The sequence below is a fragment of the Vigna umbellata genome, chromosome 11 (assembly GCF_029865625.1).
Source record: "Vigna umbellata cultivar VRB3 chromosome 11, Vumbellata_1.0, whole genome shotgun sequence".
NCBI classification, from domain to species: Eukaryota; Viridiplantae; Streptophyta; class Magnoliopsida; order Fabales; family Fabaceae; genus Vigna; species Vigna umbellata.
In genome coordinates, this window is record NC_142175.1 from 6,889,070 (window position 1) to 6,898,852 (window position 9,783).

General features: G+C 34.3%; 1 pseudogene; it reads left to right on the forward strand.

The window, feature by feature from the left end:
• Positions 1-2,221: 2,221 nt before the first annotated feature.
• Positions 2,222-4,099, forward strand: LOC148190864 (uncharacterized; annotated as a pseudogene).
• Positions 4,100-9,783: the final 5,684 nt, after the last annotated feature.

Sequence of the window (9,783 nt, forward strand, 5' to 3'; positions counted from 1 at the left end):
CATCTCATTTTGAGACACCTTAGGCTCTAAATAGAGGTGATCTCCATCATGTAATCACCTTTGATTTAGAGTAAAGTTATGCTGCCATTTTTTTGCCATACTACTCTTTTAAGGTTATCCTAAGCTAGAGAAACCCAAGTGGCCTCCTCTAGCCACCTTCCTCTAAGAGTTGGTCCAACCTCTCTTAGAGAACCCTTAAACACATCTTCTATCACCATACAACTCACCAAAACCATGTGCTAGCAACACCCTTCACCACCACCAAATTTCGCAATCTTCATCCATGAACTTATGGCTTGATTTGCTTCTAGATTTGGCTTGTCCTTGCTAGAGCATTGTCATCATTTGGTATGAAGAGCCTAGGTTCTTCAAAGAGCTAAGTTTCTTGGTTTTGATCCTTTGTTATTTCCTTGTTGTTTAGTGGTTTTCTTACTTGTTTTGTTGTGTTTTGTTTTTCATCTATCATTTTTCTTTTGGCAGGAAACTGTTATGATTTTCAAACTTAAACTTCATCTATCTTAGTTGTCCAAAAAATACCTAAAAATATTCAAATGAAAACCCTTTGAGTCTAGTTTCCTACAAAAAAAGATTCATTTCATTTGGAGTTCTGTGGAGAAAGTTATGAGTAAAACACTCAACAAAGGTCAAAGTTGTTAGAATATTGTCATTAGCGTTTTTCAAGTTTTATTTTGATAGTTTTAGCTACTGTTTTGTGCTTTTTTTTAGTCATTCCTTGCTGTTTTGTTTGGTATTATATGCTTATTTTGTGTCATTTTTATTTTTGAATCTATCCATGTTGTCTAGAGTCATGTTTAGTTTTTTATATGTCTTTATTTCCAAGTTTAACCTTTGAAAAATCATCAAAAAATATATATAACTTAGTTTGCAAAACTGCACCATATACTACCATTTGAGGGTCTTATCTTTGATTGTTTGGGTTCATACTTGCCATTAGATAATTGGCAAGTTCTTAAAAAAAATTCCCTATTGGCGTTTCTAGTTTTCAACTCCATTTTGATTCTAGTAGGATTCTCTTCTATTTTGTGTTTCTTGTCTTTGTGGCTTTCAAAACCCATAAATCAGCTCTGTTCCAAGTGTGTGGTGGTTTTATTTTTCACCTTAAAAGAGTGGAAAAAGAAGTGCTAAAAGATTTTAAGCAAAAGGCCTCAAAAGAGTACTAAAGAGAGCCTAGAAAAGTGCTGAAAAATATTGTGTGCTTAGACCACTACCACTATTTCTGTGCAATCTGTTTTGGAACGTGTTTTGCTCACTGTTTTGAGTTTTTATCTTCACATTCCAGTGGCTAAAAGTCTTGGCTATGATGTTAATAGATTGACCTTAGTGCCCCATTTGGTACAAGTTGCCAAAAGACAAGAACCACCCATTTTTCTTCTAGTAACTTTTGTTCTGTGAATCTTGAGTGCTATTTTTTCTTTATTAACCTTTAATTTCTTGAGTGCTATTTTTTCTTTATTAACCTTTAATTTCTTGCTTGTCTTCTTGGATTTCTTAGTTTTGTCATAATTAAATTCCTTTTGCAAAGCCTTTCTTGTTTTTGGAACTTTTTATTGCTTTTATTCCTTGTTTATTCTTGCACAATTTCGGTTTTGGTTACTTTGTGTGGTGTAGGTTCTCTTTGTGAGGTGATCCAATATATTAGAGGTCGCCTTCTAGGTGGTGGAGAACCAAAGGGAGCTTGAAGTCTAGAGTGGTAGCAAAAAAGAAAGGAGAGAAACACCTTGGGAGGTAGCTTTGATTTGCTTGTAATTTTTGGCTTGGTAATCTTTCTTTCATTTTTTTCTCTTGTAACTCACGACCTTGTAGGTGTCTTGGGGGAGTCTTTGGTGCTCAATCCCATCTCCTAACAAGAACCTTTATTTCTTAGTAAATTTAGTTTTTAGTTGGTTGGTTGTAGGAACCAAAGTTCTTCTAACTTAATCATTAGGCTGCATAACTAGTTTATTTGCTTTCTTTAATTGTGATAGCTTAGTGTGTGTCAACTTTAATTTCAACTTTAGTTCCCTTTGAGAAATTTGGTTCAAGAGTGCCTAAGGTAAACTTTGGCTAAGAAAGGTTTGGTATTTAAGAAATCCATTGTGATTCACCTCCATTTCCTAGAAGTGAACTTGGGTGGATTTTGCCTCCTTAAGTCTCTTAAGGAACTTTCTTTAAAATTTAAGTACTTGTTTGTTGCATTACATCTTTTTCAAAACTTTTAAGGATGTCTAAGATTAATTCCTGTGAAATTGGAAGTGACTCTAATGATGATGTAAAACCAACTTCGAAAAATTTAGCAAAACAACTAAAGTTACTTAAAATTTGGCAAAGGCAAGAAATTGTTCTCAAAGAAAAAGAAAGAATTGAAAGAGAAGAGTATCTTACTAAGTTGGAAGAAGAACTTAGAGTCCTTAATGAGAAACAACAAAAAGTCCAAGAGGAAATAAAGAGAAGTAGGAGTCATACAAGGAGGAGTTCTAAAACTCCAACTCAACTCACACACCATGAGGTAGATAGTAGGCTTGCAAACCAATACTATCAACCTCACCCACATAGAATTCATGATAGAGAGCACACTCCGAGAGAGGATAGAGTAGACCTTCCCTATTTCCATTGTAAAGAAGATGTTGAGGCATACTTAAATTGGGAAATGGAAGTTGAAAAACTCTTTGAGTGTCATCAAGTGAGTGAGGAGAGAAATGTCACATTGGCCACATTGAGTTTCCAAAGGAATGTCATGTATTAGTGGACCTTCCTTGTGTGAGAGAGAAGACTCTCTAATTTTCCCCAAGTCACCTATTGGAATGACTTGAAAAGTGCCATGAGAAGAAGGCACATACCCTCATACTATATATAAGCTAATGGACAAGCTCCAAAGACTCCAACAAAGAGACATGAGCGTTGAGAGCTATAGGCAAAAGATGGAGCTCTACATGTTGAGGGCGAGAATTAGGGAGGAAGAAGAGACCACCATCTCTAGGTTTCTAAGTGGTCTTAATCATGAGATTAGGGATAAAGTGGAAATTTTGCCCTACCAAGACTTAAATGACTTGGTACAAATTTGCATTAAGGTAGAGCAACAAATCTTAAGAAAAGGTTTGGAAGTTTTCCACTCTAACTCTAGTGTTAAGAAAGACTACAAGAGGGAGGGTAAGCAAGTGGTAGAAGAAGAACTCTCTAGAAATCTAGGGAGGGAGAAGAGAGAAGAGAAAGAAAAAGAGAGGCCAAGGGTGGGAACATCATCTCACACTCACACTAGTGAAATTAAGTGTTTCAAGTGTCTTGGTAGAGGTCACATTGCATCACAATGCCCCACCAAAAAGACCATGATCTTAAGGGGTGTTGATGTATATAGTAGCCAATATGAGGAAAGTGAGAGTGAGAATGAGAGAAGTGGTGCAAAGAAATAACAAGAAAAGTGTCTTGGTAGAGGTCACATTGCATCACAATGCCCCACCAAAAAGACCATGATCTTAAGGGGTGTTGATGTATATAGTAGCCAATATGAGGAAAGTGAGAGTGAGAATGAGAGAAGTGGTGCAAAGAAATAACAAGAAAGCGCAAGTGAGGATGCCCATCCTGAGGGAGAACTTCTTATGATAAGAAGGGTTCTCCATAATCAACCTAGTTCACAAGAGCACACACAAAAATATAACATCTTCCACACCAGATGTAAAATCTTAGACAAAATATGTTCCCTTGTTGTGGATAGTGGCTCATGTTCAAATTGTTGTAGCACTAGTTGGTTAACAAGCTTGGATTAACTACATTTCGTTATCCTCAATCTTATAAACTTCAATGGATCAATAAGGACACAGAAATGAAAGTTAATCAACAAGTGATGGTCAAGTTATCCCTAAGAAATTATGAAGATAGTTTGCTATGTGACATAGTACCTATGGATGCTTGTCACATTTTGTTGGGTAGGCCTTGGCTTTTTGATAGAAAATATCTACATAACGGCAACACCAATGAGATAACCATCACTCACAATAAAAAGAAGTTTGTACTTCATCCTCTCACACCTTCTCAAGTGGGAGAGGATCAAGCACAAATGAGAAAGAAAATAGAAAAAGAAGAAGGTAAAAAGAATGATGCATAAGTTTCAAGAATGCCCTAACAAGAAAATTATGATGTTACGTGCCAAAAGCTTGTGTAAAAGTGTAAATGTCTCCTTGCCATCTTCCACTAGAAGCATGGCAAGAAAAGACCCAAAGCATCCTTGTGTGGGAAATAAAATTTTCAAGATACTCCTACTTTCCAAGACCTTAATCATTCATTTGATTTAAGGTGTATCCTTATTGGGAGCTATATCCTTCACATACTCACTATTATAACACTTTTTTTAACTTGTGTTATAAAATGGTTATTTGACGCTGGTGGAAAAATAAGGAATAATTGAAGATTTTGAAGAAAAGGAAGTTGCCTTTAGCCCATCTTGAAGATTTGAGGACAAATCCTTTACAAGAGGGAGGGAATGATGGCATACCCCTTGCCATGACCTAGCATAATCATGAAGATTTGGAGACATCTATGGAAGATGGACCTAGACTCTTTCTCTTGGGCCATCTTAAGTCATCATGAAGATTTAGTAGAGTAAGAATAGTTTTGGGCCTTGTATTTTGGGCTAAATAGTCTAGATTTTATTTGGGCTTTGTATTTTGGACCAAGTAGTCTAGATTTTATTTGGGCTATGTATTATGGTCCTATTAGTGTAGGACTTCAATTGGGCCTTGTATTTTGGGCCAAGTAGATAGGATTTTGACCAAACAAGTCAACAAAGGTTCAAGGCCCAAAGTTGACTATGCTTGGACCTCTAAATTGGGTGTGTTGACCAAGGGGTCAACATTTTAGCTAAGCTTGAAGAACAAGGGAGAAGAATTTCGTCCTAGACATGTGGAAGCTTCCCATTGGAGAGTTTTCCTCCTAGTTAATGGCCATGTGTCACTCTAGGAATGGAGAGTTTTTCCATAGGTAGTGGCCACATGTCAGTCTCTCATTTGAGAGGATTTTTGCCACTTGTCTCCCTCCTATTGGAGATGATTTCTTCTTACTCTCCAAGCCAACCAAGGTGGCTCTTTTAGGTTAAAGTTTCAGCCAATTTTGAGACACCTTAGCCTATAAATAGAGGTGCTCTCCATCATGTAATCACCTTTGATTTAGAGTAAAGTTATGTTGTCATTTTTGTGCCATACTACTCTTTTAAGGTCACCCTAAGCTAGAGCAAACCAAGTGGCCTCCTCTAGCCACCTTCCTCCAAGAGTTGGCCCAACCTTTCTTAGAGAACCCTTAAACACATCTTCCATCACCATACAACTCACCAAAACCATGTGCTAGCAACACCTTTCACCACCACAAAATTTCGCAATCTTCATCCATGAACTTATGGCTTGATTTGCTTCTAGATTTGGCTTGTCCTAGCTAGAGCATTGCCATCAATAGGTTAGAGAAACTTACCTTGTCATTAGATTCATCTAATGTACTCTCAGCATTTCTTGCCACAAGGAATACTTTGGCTTCTTCATCCCCGTTAGTTGTGTCCAGGTCTTCCCAGGTGCTCATCAGCGTCTTCTTCTTTTCGTATTTGGGCCCAACTGACTTCTTTTTCATCTTTTCAATCTTAGGACATTCTGATATGAAATATCCAGGTTTGTTGCACTCAAATCAAACAATTGTGTCTTCTAGTCATCTTTCCTTTAGGTTGTTCTTAGAGCCAGATCCGAATTGTCTACTTTTGAACATTATGCCTCTTTTTTTTCCTCCACATGGATTGAAGCTTTGTTATAACAAAAGAGAGCTCTACTTCTTCGTTCTTGTTCATGGAGTCTTATTTATCATTGGACCCCTCATAGGATTCATCGGTCTTGAGCTCATGTACTTTCAAAATCCCAACCAGCTTTTCTAGACTCATTTTGTCAAGATTCTTTGACGTTCTAAAAGTTGTGAGTTATGGTCTCCATTATCTAGGAAGACTTCATAGGATTTTATCAACATGATCAAAGTTGTCATATGACTTTCCTAGAGATATGAGGTCATTTAGGATCGTTTGGAATCTGCTGAACATGCTCTGGATGTTTTTGTTTTCCAACATAGTAAACAGCTCGTACTGTCTTGTAAGTAGGCTCCTTTGTTACCAATAAGGAGTATTGGTAAAACCTGAAGATGTGTTTTGATGATGCTACAACTTATAGATTTTGGATGTAGTAGGAAAATATTTAAAAAAAGCAACTTGTAGATTTTGAATGTAGTAGGAAAATGTTAAACATTGTAATTTTTACTAGTATAATCGATTATGGTTAAGCAATAATCGATTATCACAAGTCATACTTGAATAATCGATTATCACTTCATATAATCAATTATCACTTTTTTGAAAACTCTGTAATGGACTTGAATAATCGATTATCAATAATCGATTATTCATGGCAGTTGGGAGCTGACCTTTGGCATTCAGTGTACTTGGCTATATAATTTGATTTGGAGAAATCAGAAAAATACGTTTTTTTTGAACTGAGAAAGCTTAGAACACTGTGTGTCAGAGGAATGTTCTTAGAGAGCTTTTTGTTCATTGTTCCCTTGCTTGGTCTTGTGAAAGGAGAGGCTCGCGTATCGTGTGTCGATAGTCGGAGCAGACTCTCTTCAAGTTAGCAAGGTACTCTGCCTGGTCTTGTGAAAGGAGAAGCTTGTGAATCGTTGGTCGATTGCCGGAGCGGTTCTCTTCAAGTTGGTAGAGTGGTTCTTTTCGTTTTATTCCTGTTCATTTGATTGTAATCTGTTAAACCATTTTTAGTGAAACTATGAATCACTATTTATAGTGATTAACGACTGGACGTAGATTTTGTTGAATCGAACCAGTATAAAAATATCTGTGTGATTTTTCTATTCCCTACACTCATATTATTTTACGTATAGCAACTGTTTGATTAATTTTATGAAAAAAAATTATTTTTACTAAAAGGACCAAATTAATTTTAATTGTGATCAAACACGCTTTCCGCTCTTTGAGTTTTAATTCCGCTGTGCTATACTCTTCGAAAAATACCCCCTCCGATACCAACATCCTCTTGTTTCTCTTTACTTCATTTAATACTTTGTAGGTGATAACGCTGACGTTGATGTGATCAAATTAGTACTACTAAGCTATAGCAACTTCACTATATATAAAATGGTAGCCAACAAAATAAAAAGGGTAAATTCAATCCCAAGTCATCTCCCAACGAACACATAATTGATTTCTAACAAATTGGTTCTTATAAAAGCTATACAAAAGGGGTTAGTCAAATAAAATAATAGAAGTGTAATAAAAGAAAATAAAAGAGTAAAGAACAAAATTAAAAAAGATTGAAAGAAATAAATTTATAAAAAGATTTAAAAGGATAAAAACAATGATAAAGAAAATAGGTTGATTTCACTACTTTTTTCAAATAGGATTCGTCATTGGTTATCTAAAGATTATTGATCAATTAATTATGATCTTAGATTTTCAAATTAATCAATGTAAATTCGCAATTAATTGGTTGGTGTTCTCACTTTTAATCAAAGTACATTCTCACTTAAAAGCAAGAACTTTGTAAATTAATCATAGTAAATTTAATCAAAGTACATTCTCAATTAAATATTAGTATTCCTAATCATGTCTATTTTTTTAACTCTTATATCAAGTAGAAAGCTAATTAACCAAAGTACATTCTTGATTAATTATTATTAAAGTTTTTACCACTAATCAAAGTACATTCTCAATAATTCACAAAAACTCATTAAATAACACGAAAGTTTCTAACTTTAATCAAATTAAAGTCTCAATAAAATTAAAAATTGTGGACAATGTAAAAATCATTACTTTTACTAACTTGATTGATATGTTATGTAGATTTAACACCATACTAACTTTATACAAAGTAAAAACCATTACTTTTACATGATTAAGAGACAAAAGACAGAAAAATATAAATCACAACAAGAATTAAAAGAACAAACAAATTTATTCATCTAACCTAAAAATCAAATTAAGAAATTACAACAGAATCAACCCCAAAGGCTTAAGACTCCATGGAATGTAGAAATAACATGAAAATAGAACAAGAGAGGGTGAAGAACATGAAAGAAGAGACAGAGGACGAAATTTGAAACCCTAAAGGGTTCCTAAACTCCACTAATGTGATTTCCTAAGTCTCTTTATATAGAAATTGGATTCAACTTTGTTTAAGGCTTTTCTATTTTTGTAATATTCTTTATGATAATGTAATCTCCTCCAATCATCTTCTAAATAATTCAATATCTTCAAGATATATTTGATTGTTGTGGAGATCTAAAAATATTTGAGAAGATATTTGCTACATTAAAAAAAGATTTGGCAAATATTATCGTGTGATATTTATTGATATAGTTAAATAAGGTTATTATTTAAAAATATGAAATAAAATATCTTAAGATATATTTTCCCCAAATTATTTTTAATCATAAACATTTATCAATTATCAAAGCACTTTTAGTAGAAAAAGTAAAGAAAATCGCAAGATCCAATTTTTGTTGTTTGTTCCCTCTTCTTGGCTTAGCCTAATATCTTCCCTTCTTCATGCTATGCTTGGATTGAGTTCTTGTGGTCTCGGTTATTTTCTATTCTTGGGTTTAGGTTTCATGAAACTTTAACCAATTTATTTTCATATCTCAATGAGCTCAACTTAGTTGTAGTTGCACTAACACACCTCAAAATATCCAAAGAACATTTGTGCAACTAAAGTTATTTTAAAATCTTTCTATATCTCATGCTAAATAAACCAAATTATAAAAAATGTGTAAACGCTTTTTGGGATAATTCCTTTTTAGAGCGAGAGCGACTAACATGTTTCTTCTTTTTATATGTTTTCGGCTTTTAGAGGGTTTTGGTCAAATACATTGACTCAACACCTTTTTGCTTCGTAAGAGTTCAACTGAATACCATTAGGTATAGTATAGCTTACGCGTTTAGCATAACTCTCTTTAGACACTTTGACATGTAAGTCGTTTAGCGCTGCGTTTGGAAGCTTTTAACCTAGTTGTCTTCCTAAGTGTTTTCCAAAGGTTTTTCTATGTTGATGGATGATTTAGGAATCTTGTTTTTGGCATTTGTGTTTCTACCTATCCTATTTTTTTGGTTTAGGTCATTTCAGATTCTTATTTCGTTTAATGTTATTTACTTAAACTTCAAAACATGAGAGTGTTTAGACATGTAAGTTGAATAGACGATTTTGTCTTAGCATATTTATCATCCTCTTGCCTAGGCTCCATGCATGGGTATGAAATTTGTATCCATTCACAAAGAAGGTGTGTCATTCATTTACACATCGTAAATGACCAAGTGATAAATCTTTAAGATGTTGGTTCCTCACACTTAAAGGATCGTTATGAACCTACAACCATAAAATATATGAAGGTATTCAATAATTTAATGATTAAAGATTTCATGAACAAATGTATGTGGATGAATTTCATAAGTCTTACTTTATCCCTGAACCACAATGGGAAATTTTTATGTATATATGTTGAAGAGTTTGACTCAGAAAGTTAATAGGTATGTAAGAATGAGTTGTCCACATGTATGACGATATTGGGTCAAAGACAATTTAATAAATAAAGTGAAGTATTTGGGAAAAAATAATTATTTTGAAGGCTTACTCAAGGTAAAGTTGAATTTCATTGCAATTGATCAACACATGTAATGAGGTCAATTCTTCATCACTTAAGAAATGAGTTGATTCCCTCCCATAATGATGACTAGGTTGGTCAAACACTGATAATATTGTCCTA